The following is a 16,120-nucleotide window of genomic DNA, read 5'->3' on the forward strand; positions in this document are numbered from 1 at the left end:
GAGCCTTGCTACGCTGATGGGCAGGATGCCAATTGCCAACAGCCACTCTGGAGAAGTGTACGGTGTGTCCTGAAACATGTAATAAACACAGCTTACAGAGCATAGGGCACTTCCACTCATGGGCGTATAAATTGGGAAAACTAAAAATCAACAAGACACAGGCACCCCAAAGTTTCGGGCTGCTCTGTGTACAAGAACCTCCACTTAGGTACACCTTAAACATGCCAGGAAAGAGAAAAATGGATAAAGAAGTTGTGGTACTTAGGCACAATGGAATATCACTCAGCCATGAAATCAATGTCATAAGGCTAGTAGCAGCATGATGAGTGGATTTAGGGACGAGGATTCTAAGTGAAATAAGTCACACAGAAAAAGACACTTATCCTAAGATATCACTTATAGAGGGCATGTCAAAATCACTACACTTGAACTGAATTACAAAACAGAACAGAGTCACATATTTAGAAGACACACTATGGCTGCTTAACGGGAAAGGTGAGGTGGGGTGATGCATAAAACAAGGGTTTGAAATTAGCTCCCATACCGTTCCATAAGCCAAATATGTAACAGACAAGACCTCCTCCCTGCTCAGTGAACTGGACTCAACACCCCCTATTCACCGCACAAGAATATATCTGACTAGCAAGAATCTTAAAACCTATGTATTGATATCTCTCTGGAGTTGAATCAAGAGGGTGTAAAGCGGCATAAACACAGCAGGGAAAAGCAGCTCAACCCCATTATCAAAATAAATTACTTAAAATGAACGCCATAAAACAAAGACAGTGAAAGAGAGAGAAATTCTTACAAATCCGTTCGGAGGCTCTGATGCAACCTGGATTGACCATATCTAGACCCACAGCTGGATGAGACATAAGGCTGGACACTCTTGGGGCTGAGAGGTTTGGTGAGGTTGGGTGAGGAAACGCAGACCCTTTAAAGTAATACCGCGGGGTACCCACCCCATGGGTCCCAAATCTCCAGGTTCAAGGGCATCTTCCTACATTGAAAACGTGCATGGGAAACCCAGAAGATGGTACAGCGTGTGATCGGGAAAGGTTTCTAAAACGCACCTCATTTCTCCTCTCCTTGTGCTCGGGTTCGCCATTCCAGCCGCTTTACTAACAATCTCCCTACTTGGAGAATCAGCACCTTGAAGCTCCTGTTTGTTTCGTACAGGTTGCAATTTGTCCTGAGGATGAACGGGAAGAGGGGGAACCAACGAGAGACTAGCTCTAGGTGTTGGGACAGGCACAGGTCACTCTATTTCCCCATCAGGAAGAAGAATGAAGCACAGGCTCAGCCTGCCCCCCGGAACCAGAATAGGGCCTGAAGCAATCCTGCGCTTTTGCGGCCAGCTCCCAAAAAACCGAGTTGACAAATGGAGCTCAGGGCCACTGCAATTCACAAACCTGCAGAGTTATAAATGATAACTCTCGTCCACAAATATATTGAGGGAAGGCAACGAAGAGGATTTGAAAGCAAGGCAGAATTGCAGGAAACAGATTTCAGGAGGTAGATTCGACTCGCCTTTAAAGCACATGAAAAGCGGCAAAACGTTGACAATGATGCCCTTGGCCAAAAAGGGCGTATGCGTTTTTTCCTGAATATATTCAGGAAAAAACGCATACGCCCTTTTTGGCCAACCAAGCAAGCCGGAAGTGCAAATCAGCACTACAAAGAAGTCTCGCTTGCCATCGGTCAAAAGGGCCATGCTGCCAAAAGTGTAAAAACCAGAAATTCAGGACAGGCCATGGAGACATGGGAGCCTTGCTACGCTGATGGGCAGGATGCCAATTGCCAACAGCCACTCTGGAGAAGTGTACGGTGTGTCCTGAAACATGTAATAAACACAGCTTACAGAGCATAGGGCACTTCCACTCATGGGCGTATAAATTGGGAAAACTAAAAATCAACAAGACACAGGCACCCCAAAGTTTCGGGCTGCTCTGTGTACAAGAACCTCCACTTAGGTACACCTTAAACATGCCAGGAAAGAGAAAAATGGATAAAGAAGTTGTGGTACTTAGGCACAATGGAATATCACTCAGCCATGAAATCAATGTCATAAGGCTAGTAGCAGCATGATGAGTGGATTTAGGGACGAGGATTCTAAGTGAAATAAGTCACACAGAAAAAGACACTTATCCTAAGATATCACTTATAGAGGGCATGTCAAAATCACTACACTTGAACTGAATTACAAAACAGAACAGAGTCACATATTTAGAAGACACACTATGGCTGCTTAACGGGAAAGGTGAGGTGGGGTGATGCATAAAACAAGGGTTTGAAATTAGCTCCCATACCGTTCCATAAGCCAAATATGTAACAGACAAGACCTCCTCCCTGCTCAGTGAACTGGACTCAACACCCCCTATTCACCGCACAAGAATATATCTGACTAGCAAGAATCTTAAAACCTATGTATTGATATCTCTCTGGAGTTGAATCAAGAGGGTGTAAAGCGGCATAAACACAGCAGGGAAAAGCAGCTCAACCCCATTATCAAAATAAATTACTTAAAATGAACGCCATAAAACAAAGACAGTGAAAGAGAGAGAAATTCTTACAAAATCCATTCGGAGGCTCTGATGCAACCTGGATTGACCATATCTAGACCCACAGCTGGATGAGACATAAGGCTGGACACTCTTGGGGCTGAGAGGTTTGGTGAGGTTGGGTGAGGAAACGCAGACCCTTTAAAGTAATACCGCGGGGTACCCACCCCATGGGTCCCAAATCTCCAGGTTCAAGGGCATCTTCCTACATTGAAAACGTGCATGGGAAACCCAGAAGATGGTACAGCGTGTGATCGGGAAAGGTTTCTAAAACGCACCTCATTTCTCCTCTCCTTGTGCTCGGGTTCGCCATTCCAGCCGCTTTACTAACAATCTCCCTACTTGGAGAATCAGCACCTTGAAGCTCCTGTTTGTTTCGTACAGGTTGCAATTTGTCCTGAGGATGAACGGGAAGAGGGGGAACCAACGAGAGACTAGCTCTAGGTGTTGGGACAGGCACAGGTCACTCTATTTCCCCATCAGGAAGAAGAATGAAGCACAGGCTCAGCCTGCCCCCCGGAACCAGAATAGGGCCTGAAGCAATCCTGCGCTTTTGCGGCCAGCTCCCAAAAAAGCGAGTTGACAAATGGAGCTCAGGGCCACTGCAATTCACAAACCTGCAGAGTTATAAATGATAACTCTCGTCCACAAATATATTGAGGGAAGGCAACGAAGAGGATTTGAAAGCAAGGCAGAATTGCAGGAAACAGATTTCAGGAGGTAGATTCGACTCGCCTTTAAAGCACATGAAAAGCGGCAAAACGTTGACAATGATGCCCTTGGCCAAAAAGGGCGTATGCGTTTTTTCCTGAATATATTCAGGAAAAAACGCATACGCCCTTTTTGGCCAACCAAGCAAGCCGGAAGTGCAAATCAGCACTACAAAGAAGTCTCGCTTGCCATCGGTCAAAAGGGCCACGCTGCAAAAAGAGTAAACACCAGAAATGCAGGACAGGCCATGGAGACATGGGAGACTTGCTAGGCTGAGGGGTGGGATGTCAATTGCCAACAGCCACTCTGGAGAAGTGTACGGTGTGTCCTGAAACATGTAATAAACACAGCTTACAGAGCATAGGGCACTTCCACTCATGGGCGTATAAATTGGGAAAACTAAAAATCAACAAGACACAGGCACCCCAAAGTTTCGGGCTGCTCTGTGTACAAGAACCTCCACTTAGGTACACCTTAAACATGCCAGGAAAGAGAAAAATGGATAAAGAAGTTGTGGTACTTAGGCACAATGGAATATCACTCAGCCATGAAATCAATGTCATAAGGCTAGTAGCAGCATGATGAGTGGATTTAGGGACGAGGATTCTAAGTGAAATAAGTCACACAGAAAAAGACACTTATCCTAAGATATCACTTATAGAGGGCATGTCAAAATCGCTACACTTGAACTGAATTACAAAACAGAACAGAGTCACATATTTAGAAGACACACTATGGCTGCTTAACGGGAAAGGTGAGGTGGGGTGATGCATAAAACAAGGGTTTGAAATTAGCTCCCATACCGTTCCATAAGCCAAATATGTAACAGACAAGACCTCCTCCCTGCTCAGTGAACTGGACTGAACACCCCCTATTCACCGCACAAGAATATATCTGACTAGCAAGAATCTTAAAACCTATGTATTGATATCTCTCTGGAGTTGAATCAAGAGGGTGTAAAGCGGCATAAACACAGCAGGGAAAAGCAGCTCAACCTCATTATCAAAATAAATTACTTAAAATGAACGCCATAAAACAAAGACAGTGAAAGAGAGAGAAATTCTTACAAAATCCGTTCGGAGGCTCTGATGCAACCTGGATTGACCATATCTAGACCCACAGCTGGATGAGACATAAGGCTGGACACTCTTGGGGCTGAGAGGTTTGGTGAGGTTGGGTGAGGAAACGCAGACCCTTTAAAGTAATACCGCGGGGTACCCACCCCATGGGTCCCAAATCTCCAGGTTCAAGGGCATCTTCCTACATTGAAAACGTGCATGGGAAACCCAGAAGATGGTACAGCGTGTGATCGGGAAAGGTTTCTAAAACGCACCTCATTTCTCCTCTCCTTGTACTCGGGTTCGCCATTGCAGCCGCTTTACTAACAATCTCCCTACTTGGAGAATCAGCACCTTGAAGCTCCTGTTTGTTTCGTACACGTTGCAATTTGTCCTGAGGATGAACGGGAAGAGGGGGAACCAACGAGAGACTAGCTCTAGGTGTTGGGACAGGCACAGGTCACTCTATTTCCCCATCAGGAAGAAGAATGAAGCACAGGCTCAGCCTGTCCTCCGGAACCAGAATAGGGCCTGAAGCAATCCTGCGCTTTTGCGGCCAGCTCCCAAAAAAGCGAGTTGACAAATGGAGCTCAGGGCCACTGCAATTCACAAACCTGCAGAGTTATCAATGATAACTCTCGTCCACAAATATATTGAGGGAAGGCAACGAAGAGGATTTGAAAGCAAGGCAGAATTGCAGGAAACAGATTTCAGGAGGTAGATTCGACTCGCCTTTAAAGCACATGAAAAGCGGCAAAACGTTGACAATGATGCCCTTGGCCAAAAAGGGCGTATGCGTTTTTTCCTGAATATATTCAGGAAAAAACGCATACGCCCTTTTTGGCCAACCAAGCAAGCCGGAAGTGCAAATCAGCACTACAAAGAAGTCTCGCTTGCCATCGGTCAAAAGGGCCATGCTGCCAAAAGTGTAAAAACCAGAAATTCAGGACAGGCCATGGAGACATGGGAGCCTTGCTACGCTGATGGGCAGGATGCCAATTGCCAACAGCCACTCTGGAGAAGTGTACGGTGTGTCCTGAAACATGTAATAAACACAGCTTACAGAGCATAAGGCACTTCCACTCATGGGTGTATAAATTGGGAAAACTACAAATCAACAAGACACAGGCACCCCAAAGTTTCGGGCTGCTCTGTGTACAAGAACCTCCACTTAGGTACACCTTAAACATGCCAGGAAAGAGAAAAATGGATAAAGAAGTTGTGGTACTTAGGCACAATGGAATATCACTCAGCCATGAAATCAATGTCATAAGGCTAGTAGCAGCATGATGAGTGGATTTAGGGACGAGGATTCTAAGTGAAATAAGTCACACAGAAAAAGACAGTTATCCTAAGATATCACTTATAGAGGGCATGTCAAAATCACTACACTTGAACTGAATTACAAAACAGAACAGAGTCACATATTTAGAAGACACACTATGGCTGCTTAACGGGAAAGGTGAGGTGGGGTGATGCATAAAACAAGGGTTTGAAATTAGCTCCCATACCGTTCCATAAGCCAAATATGTAACAGACAAGACCTCCTCCCTGCTCAGTGAACTGGACTCAACACCCCCTATTCACCGCACAAGAATATATCTGACTAGCAAGAATCTTAAAACCTATGTATTGATATCTCTCTGGAGTTGAATCAAGAGGGTGTAAAGCGGCATAAACACAGCAGGGAAAAGCAGCTCAACCCCATTATCAAAATAAATTACTTAAAATGAACGCCATAAAACAAAGACAGTGAAAGAGAGAGAAATTCTTACAAAATCCGTTCGGAGGCTCTGATGCAACCTGGATTGACCATATCTAGACCCACAGCTGGATGAGACATAAGGCTGGACACTCTTGGGGCTGAGAGGTTTGGTGAGGTTGGGTGAGGAAACGCAGACCCTTTAAAGTAATACCGCGGGGTACCCACCCCATGGGTCCCAAATCTCCAGGTTCAAGGGCATCTTCCTACATTGAAAACGTGCATGGGAAACCCAGAAGATGGTACAGCGTGTGATCGGGAAAGGTTTCTAAAACGCACCTCATTTCTCCTCTCCTTGTGCTCGGGTTCGCCATTCCAGCCGCATTACTAGCAATCTCCTTACTTGGAGAATCAGCACCTTGAAGCTCCTGTTTGTTTCGTACAGGTTGCAATTTGTCCTGAGGATGAACGGGAAGAGGGGGAACCAACGAGAGACTAGCTCTAGGTGTTGGGACAGGCACAGGTCACTCTATTTCCCCATCAGGAAGAAGAATGAAGCACAGGCTCAGCCTGTCCTCCGGAACCAGAATAGGGCCTGAAGCAATCCTGCGCTTTTGCGGCCAGCTCCCAAAAAAGTTAGTTGACAAATGGAGCTCAGGGCCACTGCAATTCACAAACCTGCAGAGTTATCAATGATAACTCTCGTCCACAAATATATTGAGGGAAGGCAACGAAGAGGATTTGAAAGCAAGGCAGAATTGCAGGAAACAGATTTCAGGAGGTAGATTCGACTCGCCTTTAAAGCACATGAAAAGCGGCAAAACGTTGACAATGATGCCCTTGGCCAAAAAGGGCGTATGCGTTTTTTCCTGAATATATTCAGGAAAAAACGCATACGCCCTTTTTGGCCAACCAAGCAAGCCGGAAGTGCAAATCAGCACTACAAAGAAGTCTCGCTTGCCATCGGTCAAAAGGGCCACGCTGCAAAAAGAGTAAACACCAGAAATGCAGGACAGGCCATGGAGACATGGGAGACTTGCTAGGCTGAGGGGTGGGATGTCAATTGCCAACAGCCACTCTGGAGAAGTGTACGGTGTGTCCTGAAACATGTAATAAACACAGCTTACAGAGCATAGGGCACTTCCACTCATGGGCGTATAAATTGGGAAAACTACAAATCAACAAGACACAGGCACCCCAAAGTTTCGGGCTGCTCTGTGTACAAGAACCTCCACTTAGGTACACCTTAAACATGCCAGGAAAGAGAAAAATGGATAAAGAAGTTGTGGTACTTAGGCACAATGGAATATCACTCAGCCATGAAATCAATGTCATAAGGCTAGTAGCAGCATGATGAGTGGATTTAGGGACGAGGATTCTAAGTGAAATAAGTCACACAGAAAAAGACACTTATCCTAAGATATCACTTATAGAGGGCATGTCAAAATCGCTACACTTGAACTGAATTACAAAACAGAACAGAGTCACATATTTAGAAGACACACTATGGCTGCTTAACGGGAAAGGTGAGGTGGGGTGATGCATAAAACAAGGGTTTGAAATTAGCTCCCATACCGTTCCATAAGCCAAATATGTAACAGACAAGACCTCCTCCCTGCTCAGTGAACTGGACTCAACACCCCCTATTCACCGCACAAGAATATATCTGACTAGCAAGAATCTTAAAACCTATGTATTGATATCTCTCTGGAGTTGAATCAAGAGGGTGTAAAGCGGCATAAACACAGCAGGGAAAAGCAGCTCAACCCCATTATCAAAATAAATTACTTAAAATGAACGCCATAAAACAAAGACAGTGAAAGAGAGAGAAATTCTTACAAAATCCGTTCGGAGGCTCTGATGCAACCTGGATTGACCATATCTAGACCCACAGCTGGATGAGACATAAGGCTGGACACTCTTGGGGCTGAGAGGTTTGGTGAGGTTGGGTGAGGAAACGCAGACCCTTTAAAGTAATACCGCGGGGTACCCACCCCATGGGTCCCAAATCTCCAGGTTCAAGGGCATCTTCCTACATTGAAAACGTGCATGGGAAACCCAGAAAATGGTACAGCGTGTGATCGGGAAAGGTTTCTAAAACGCACCTCATTTCTCCTCTCCTTGTGCTCGGGTTCGCCATTGCAGCCGCTTTACTAACAATCTCCCTACTTGGAGAATCAGCACCTTGAAGCTCCTGTTTGTTTCGTACAGGTTGCAATTTGTCCTGAGGATGAACGGGAAGAGGGGGAACCAACGAGAGACTAGCTCTAGGTGTTAGGACAGGCACAGGTCACTCTATTTCCCCATCAGGAAGAAGAATGAAGCACAGGCTCAGCCTGCCCCCCGGAACCAGAATAGGGCCTGAAGCAATCCTGCGCTTTTGCGGCCAGCTCCAAAAAAGTTAGTTGACAAATGGAGCTCAGGGCCACTGCAATTCACAAACCTGCAGAGTTATCAATGATAACTCTCGTCCACAAATATATTGAGGGAAGGCAATGAAGAGGATTTGAAAGCAAGGCAGAATTGCAGGAAACAGATTTCAGGAGGTAGATTCGACTCACCTTTAAAGCACATGAAAAGCGGCAAAACGTTGACAATGATGCCCTTGGCCAAAAAGGGCGTATGCGTTTTTTCCTGAATATATTCAGGAAAAAACGCATACGCCCTTTTTGGCCAACCAAGCAAGCCGGAAGTGCAAATCAGCACTACAAAGAAGTCTCGCTTGCCATCGGTCAAAAGGGCCATGCTGCCAAAAGTGTAAAAACCAGAAATTCAGGACAGGCCATGGAGACATGGGAGCCTTGCTACGCTGATGGGCAGGATGCCAATTGCCAACAGCCACTCTGCAGAAGTGTACGGTGTGTTCTGAAACATGTAATAAACACAGCTTACAGAGCATAGGGCACTTCCACTCATGGGCGTATAAATTGGGAAAACTACAAATCAACAAGACACAGGCACCCCAAAGTTTCGGGCTGCTCTGTGTACAAGAACCTCCACTTAGGTACACCTTAAACATGCCAGGAAAGAGAAAAATGGATAAAGAAGTTGTGGTACTTAGGCACAATGGAATATCACTCAGCCATGAAATCAATGTCATAAGGCTAGTAGCAGCATGATGAGTGGATTTAGGGACGAGGATTCTAAGTGAAATAAGTCACACAGAAAAAGACACTTATCCTAAGATATCACTTATAGAGGGCATGTCAAAATCGCTACACTTGAACTGAATTACAAAACAGAACAGAGTCACATATTTAGAAGACACACTATGGCTGCTTAACGGGAAAGGTGAGGTGGGGTGATGCATAAAACAAGGGTTTGAAATTAGCTCCCATACCGTTCCATAAGCCAAATATGTAACAGACAAGACCTCCTCCCTGCTCAGTGAACTGGACTCAACACCCCCTATTCACCGCACAAGAATATATCTGACTAGCAAGAATCTTAAAACCTATGTATTGATATCTCTCTGGAGTTGAATCAAGAGGGTGTAAAGCGGCATAAACACAGCAGGGAAAAGCAGCTCAACCCCATTATCAAAATAAATTACTTAAAATGAACGCCATAAAACAAAGACAGTGAAAGAGAGAGAAATTCTTACAAAATCCGTTCGGAGGCTCTGATGCAACCTGGATTGACCATATCTAGACCCACAGCTGGATGAGACATAAGGCTGGACACTCTTGGGGCTGAGAGGTTTGGTGAGGTTGGGTGAGGAAACGCAGACCCTTTAAAGTAATACCGCGGGGTACCCACCCCATGGGTCCCAAATCTCCAGGTTCAAGGGCATCTTCCTACATTGAAAACGTGCATGGGAAACCCAGAAAATGGTACAGCGTGTGATCGGGAAAGGTTTCTAAAACGCACCTCATTTCTCCTCTCCTTGTGCTCGGGTTCGCCATTGCAGCCGCTTTACTAACAATCTCCCTACTTGGAGAATCAGCACCTTGAAGCTCCTGTTTGTTTCGTACAGGTTGCAATTTGTCCTGAGGATGAACGGGAAGAGGGGGAACCAACGAGAGACTAGCTCTAGGTGTTAGGACAGGCACAGGTCACTCTATTTCCCCATCAGGAAGAAGAATGAAGCACAGGCTCAGCCTGCCCCCCGGAACCAGAATAGGGCCTGAAGCAATCCTGCGCTTTTGCGGCCAGCTCCCAAAAAAGTTAGTTGACAAATGGAGCTCAGGGCCACTGCAATTCACAAACCTGCAGAGTTATCAATGATAACTCTCGTCCACAAATATATTGAGGGAAGGCAATGAAGAGGATTTGAAAGCAAGGCAGAATTGCAGGAAACAGATTTCAGGAGGTAGATTCGACTCACCTTTAAAGCACATGAAAAGCAGCAAAACGTTGACAATGATGCCCTTGGCCAAAAAGGGCGTATGCGTTTTTTCCTGAATATATTCAGGAAAAAACGCATACGCCCTTTTTGCCCAACCAAGCAAGCCGGAAGTGCAAATCAGCACTACAAAGAAGTCTCGCTTGCCATCGGTCAAAAGGGCCATGCTGCCAAAAGTGTAAACAACAGAAATTCAGGACAGGCCATGGAGACATGGGAGCCTTGCTACGCTGATGGGCAGGATGCCAATTGCCAACAGCCACTCTGCAGAAGTGTACGGTGTGTTCTGAAACATGTAATAAACACAGCTTACAGAGCATAGGGCACTTCCACTCATGGGCGTATAAATTGGGAAAACTACAAATCAACAAGACACAGGCACCCCAAAGTTTCGGGCTGCTCTGTGTACAAGAACCTCCACTTAGGTACACCTTAAACATGCCAGGAAAGAGAAAAATGGATAAAGAAGTTGTGGTACTTAGGCACAATGGAATATCACTCAGCCATGAAATCAATGTCATAAGGCTAGTAGCAGCATGATGAGTGGATTTAGGGACGAGGATTCTAAGTGAAATAAGTCACACAGAAAAAGACACTTATCCTAAGATATCACTTATAGAGGGCATGTCAAAATCGCTACACTTGAACTGAATTACAAAACAGAACAGAGTCACATATTTAGAAGACACACTATGGCTGCTTAACGGGAAAGGTGAGGTGGGGTGATGCATAAAACAAGGGTTTGAAATTAGCTCCCATACCGTTCCATAAGCCAAATATGTAACAGACAAGACCTCCTCCCTGCTCAGTGAACTGGACTCAACACCCCCTATTCACCGCACAAGAATATATCTGACTAGCAAGAATCTTAAAACCTATGTATTGATATCTCTCTGGAGTTGAATCAAGAGGGTGTAAAGCGGCATAAACACAGCAGGGAAAAGCAGCTCAACCCCATTATCAAAATAAATTACTTAAAATGAACGCCATAAAACAAAGACAGTGAAAGAGAGAGAAATTCTTACAAAATCCGTTCGGAGGCTCTGATGCAACCTGGATTGACCATATCTAGACCCACAGCTGGATGAGACATAAGGCTGGACACTCTTGGGGCTGAGAGGTTTGGTGAGGTTGGGTGAGGAAACGCAGACCCTTTAAAGTAATACCGGGGGGTACCCACCCTATGGGTCCCAAATCTCCAGGTTCAAGGGCATCTTCCTACATTGAAAACGTGCATGGGAAACCCAGAAGATGGTACAGCGTGTGATCGGGAAAGGTTTCTAAAACGCACCTCATTTCTCCTCTCCTTGTGCTCGGGTTCGCCATTGCAGCCGCTTTACTAACAATCTCCCTACTTGGAGAATCAGCACCTTGAAGCTCCTGTTTGTTTCGTACAGGTTGCAATTTGTCCTGAGGATGAACGGGAAGAGGGGGAACCAACGAGAGACTAGCTCTAGGTGTTGGGACAGGCACAGGTCACTCTATTTCCCCATCAGGAAGAAGAATGAAGCACAGGCTCAGCCTGCCCCCCGGAACCAGAATAGGGCCTGAAGCAATCCTGCGCTTTTGCGGCCAGCTCCCAAAAAAGCGAGTTGACAAATGGAGCTCAGGGCCACTGCAATTCACAAACCTGCAGAGTTATAAATGATAACTCTCGTCCACAAATATATTGAGGGAAGGCAACGAAGAGGATTTGAAAGCAAGGCAGAATTGCAGGAAACAGATTTCAGGAGGTAGATTCGACTCGCCTTTAAAGCACATGAAAAGCAGCAAAACGTTGACAATGATGCCCTTGGCCAAAAAGGGCGTATGCGTTTTTTCCTGAATATATTCAGGAAAAAACGCATACGCCCTTTTTGGCCAACCAAGCAAGCCGGAAGTGCAAATCAGCACTACAAAGAAGTCTCGCTTGCCATCGGTCAAAAGGGCCATGCTGCCAAAAGTGTAAAAACCAGAAATTCAGGACAGGCCATGGAGACATGGGAGCCTTGCTACGCTGATGGGCAGGATGCCAATTGCCAACAGCCACTCTGGAGAAGTGTACGGTGTGTCCTGAAACATGTAATAAACACAGCTTACAGAGCATAGGGCACTTCCACTCATGGGCGTATAAATTGGGAAAACTACAAATCAACAAGACACAGGCACCCCAAAGTTTCGGGCTGCTCTGTGTACAAGAACCTCCACTTAGGTACACCTTAAACATGCCAGGAAAGAGAAAAATGGATAAAGAAGTTGTGGTACTTAGGCACAATGGAATATCACTCAGCCATGAAATCAATGTCATAAGGCTAGTAGCAGCATGATGAGTGGATTTAGGGACGAGGATTCTAAGTGAAATAAGTCACACAGAAAAAGACACTTATCCTAAGATATCACTTATAGAGGGCATGTCAAAATCGCTACACTTGAACTGAATTACAAAACAGAACAGAGTCACATATTTAGAAGACACACTATGGCTGCTTAACGGGAAAGGTGAGGTGGGGTGATGCATAAAACAAGGGTTTGAAATTAGCTCCCATACCGTTCCATAAGCCAAATATGTAACAGACAAGACCTCCTCCCTGCTCAGTGAACTGGACTCAACACCCCCTATTCACCGCACAAGAATATATCTGACTAGCAAGAATCTTAAAACCTATGTATTGATATCTCTCTGGAGTGGAATCAAGAGGGTGTAAAGCGGCATAAACACAGCAGGGAAAAGCAGCTCAACCCCATTATCAAAATAAATTACTTAAAATGAACGCCATAAAACAAAGACAGTGAAAGAGAGAGAAATTCTTACAAAATCCGTTCGGAGGCTCTGATGCAACCTGGATTGACCATATCTAGACCCACAGCTGGATGAGACATAAGGCTGGACACTCTTGGGGCTGAGAGGTTTGGTGAGGTTGGGTGAGGAAACGCAGACCCTTTAAAGTAATACCGCGGGGTACCCACCCCATGGGTCCCAAATCTCCAGGTTCAAGGGCATCTTCCTACATTGAAAACGTGCATGGGAAACCCAGAAGATGGTACAGCGTGTGATCGGGAAAGGTTTCTAAAACGCACCTCATTTCTCCTCTCCTTGTGCTCGGGTTCGCCATTCCAGCCGCTTTACTAACAATCTCCCTACTTGGAGAATCAGCACCTTGAAGCTCCTGTTTGTTTCGTACAGGTTGCAATTTGTCCTGAGGATGAACGGGAAGAGGGGGAACCAACGAGAGACTAGCTCTAGGTGTTGGGACAGGCACAGGTCACTCTATTTCCCCATCAGGAAGAAGAATGAAGCACAGGCTCAGCCTGCCCCCCGGAACCAGAATAGGGCCTGAAGCAATCCTGCGCTTTTGCGGCCAGCTCCCAAAAAAGCGAGTTGACAAATGGAGCTCAGGGCCACTGCAATTCACAAACCTGCAGAGTTATCAATGATAACTCTCGTCCACAAATATATTGAGGGAAGGCAACGAAGAGGATTTGAAAGCAAGGCAGAATTGCAGGAAACAGATTTCAGGAGGTAGATTCGACTCGCCTTTAAAGCACATGAAAAGCGGCAAAACGTTGACAATGATGCCCTTGGCCAAAAAGGGCGTATGCGTTTTTTCCTGAATATATTCAGGAAAAAACGCATACGCCCTTTTTGGCCAACCAAGCAAGCCGGAAGTGCAAATCAGCAGTACAAAGAAGTCTCGCTTGCCATCGGTCAAAAGGGCCACGCTGCAAAAAGAGTAAACACCAGAAATGCAGGACAGGCCATGGAGACATGGGAGACTTGCTAGGCTGAGGGGTGGGATGTCAATTGCCAACAGCCACTCTGGAGAAGTGTACGGTGTGTCCTGAAACATGTAATAAACACAGTTTACAGAGCATAGGGCACTTCCACTCATGGGCGTATAAATTGGGAAAACTACAAATCAACAAGACACAGGCACCCCAAAGTTTCGGGCTGCTCTGTGTACAAGAACCTCCACTTAGGTACACCTTAAACATGCCAGGAAAGAGAAAAATGGATAAAGAAGTTGTGGTACTTAGGCACAATGGAATATCACTCAGCCATGAAATCAATGTCATAAGGCTAGTAGCAGCATGATGAGTGGATTTAGGGACGAGGATTCTAAGTGAAATAAGTCACACAGAAAAAGACACTTATCCTAAGATATCACTTATAGAGGGCATGTCAAAATCGCTACACTTGAACTGAATTACAAAACAGAACAGAGTCACATATTTAGAAGACACACTATGGCTGCTTAACGGGAAAGGTGAGGTGGGGTGATGCATAAAACAAGGGTTTGAAATTAGCTCCCATACCGTTCCATAAGCCAAATATGTAACAGACAAGACCTCCTCCCTGCTCAGTGAACTGGACTCAACACCCCCTATTCACCGCACAAGAATATATCTGACTAGCAAGAATCTTAAAACCTATGTATTGATATCTCTCTGGAGTGGAATCAAGAGGGTGTAAAGCGGCATAAACACAGCAGGGAAAAGCAGCTCAACCCCATTATCAAAATAAATTACTTAAAATGAACGCCATAAAACAAAGACAGTGAAAGAGAGAGAAATTCTTACAAAATCCGTTCGGAGGCTCTGATGCAACCTGGATTGACCATATCTAGACCCACAGCTGGATGAGACATAAGGCTGGACACTCTTGGGGCTGAGAGGTTTGGTGAGGTTGGGTGAGGAAACGCAGACCCTTTAAAGTAATACCGCGGGGTACCCACCCCATGGGTCCCAAATCTCCAGGTTCAAGGGCATCTTCCTACATTGAAAACGTGCATGGGAAACCCAGAAGATGGTACAGCGTGTGATCGGGAAAGGTTTCTAAAACGCACCTCATTTCTCCTCTCCTTGTGCTCGGGTTCGCCATTGCAGCCGCTTTACTAACAATCTCCCTACTTGGAGAATCAGCACCTTGAAGCTCCTGTTTGTTTCGTACAGGTTGCAATTTGTCCTGAGGATGAACGGGAAGAGGGGGAACCAACGAGAGACTAGCTCTAGGTGTTGGGACAGGCACAGGTCACTCTATTTCCCCATCAGGAAGAAGAATGAAGCACAGGCTCAGCCTGCCCCCCGGAACCAGAATAGGGCCTGAAGCAATCCTGCGCTTTTGCGGCCAGCTCCCAAAAAAGCGAGTTGACAAATGGAGCTCAGGGCCACTGCAATTCACAAACCTGCAGAGTTATCAATGATAACTCTCGTCCACAAATATATTGAGGGAAGGCAACGAAGAGGATTTGAAAGCAAGGCAGAATTGCAGGAAACAGATTTCAGGAGGTAGATTCGACTCGCCTTTAAAGCACATGAAAAGCGGCAAAACGTTGACAATGATGCCCTTGGCCAAAAAGGGCGTATGCGTTTTTTCCTGAATATATTCAGGAAAAAACGCATACGCCCTTTTTGGCCAACCAAGCAAGCCGGAAGTGCAAATCAGCACTACAAAGAAGTCTCGCTTGCCATCGGTCAAAAGGGCCACGCTGCAAAAAGAGTAAACACCAGAAATGCAGGACAGGCCATGGAGACATGGGAGACTTGCTAGGCTGAGGGGTGGGATGTCAATTGCCAACAGCCACTCTGGAGAAGTGTACGGTGTGTCCTGAAACATGTAATAAACACAGCTTACAGAGCATAGGGCACTTCCACTCATGGGCGTATAAATTGGGAAAACTAAAAATCAACAAGACACAGGCACCCCAAAGTTTCGGGCTGCTCTGTGTACAAGAACCTCCACTTAGGTACACCTTAAACATGCCAG

Source organism: Eubalaena glacialis, chromosome 1 (genome assembly GCF_028564815.1).
Source record: "Eubalaena glacialis isolate mEubGla1 chromosome 1, mEubGla1.1.hap2.+ XY, whole genome shotgun sequence".
NCBI lineage: Eukaryota > Metazoa > Chordata > Mammalia > Artiodactyla > Balaenidae > Eubalaena > Eubalaena glacialis.